Here is a 1139-nt window from a genome sequence, read left to right on the forward strand (position 1 = left end):
AATTAGTTTTGTGGTGTGTTTCCTTGAGTGATGAAGGCTTCCAGATCGAAGGCAAAACATTTCTGCACAAAACCATGATGGTGTCCAGATGACCTGACTAAAAATTGTTGGATTGTATACCAGGATTACTGAGCATGGACTTTGTTGTTTTCAACCAGTTCAACAAGACTGTCAACAAGGAAGAGGGCTGGCAATGGAGGAGAATTCGTACCAAAGAGATTATCCTATCACAAGAAGAACTGGTTTGTTCCACTTTGGAGTAACCTGTATGGGGAAGAATCAGTTTTGTGGTGTGTTTCCTTGACTGATGAAGACTTCTGGATCGAATGCGAAACGTTTCTGCACAAAACAAAGAAACTGTCCAGATGACCTGACTGAAAAATGTTCGATTGTATACCTGGATTATTGAACTAGGACTTTGTTGTTATCAATCAGTTCGACAAGACTGTCAACAAGGAAGAGGGCTGGCAATGGAGGAGGCTGTGTACCAAAAAGAGATTATCCTATCACAAAAAGAACTGGTTTGTTCCACTTTGGAACAAGCTGTAGGGGGAAGAATCAGTTTTGTTGTGTGTTTCCTTGACTGATGAAGGCTTCTAGATCAAAGGCGAAACATTTCTGCACAAAACCATGACACTGTCCAGATGACCTGACTGAAAAATGTTGGATTGTATACCTGGATTATTGAGCATGGACTTTGTTGTTTTAAACCAGTTCGACAAGACTGTCAACAAGGAAAAGGCCTGGCATTGTAGGAGGTTGCGTACTAAAGAGATTATCCTATCACAAGAAGAACTGGTTTGTTCCACTTTGGAATACGCTGTTGGGGGAAGAATCAGTTTTGTTGTGTGTTTCCTTGACTGATGCAGCCGTCCGTATTGAAGATGAAAAGTTTCTGCACCAAACAAAGAAACTGTCCAGATGACCTGACTAAAAAAATGTTGGATTGTATACCTGGATTATAGAGCATGAAATTTGTTGTTTTAAACCAGTTTCACAAAACTGTAAAAAAGGAAGAGGGCCGGCAATGGAGGAGGCTGCGTACCAAAGAGATTATCCTATCACAAGAAGAACTGGTTTGTTCCACTTTGGAGTAAGCTGTTGGGGGAAGAATCAGTTTTGCTGTGTGTTTCCTTGAC

This window comes from Nematolebias whitei, chromosome 1, assembly GCF_014905685.2.
Source record: "Nematolebias whitei isolate Nwh7 chromosome 1, NemWhi1, whole genome shotgun sequence".
Taxonomy (NCBI): domain Eukaryota; kingdom Metazoa; phylum Chordata; class Actinopteri; order Cyprinodontiformes; family Rivulidae; genus Nematolebias; species Nematolebias whitei.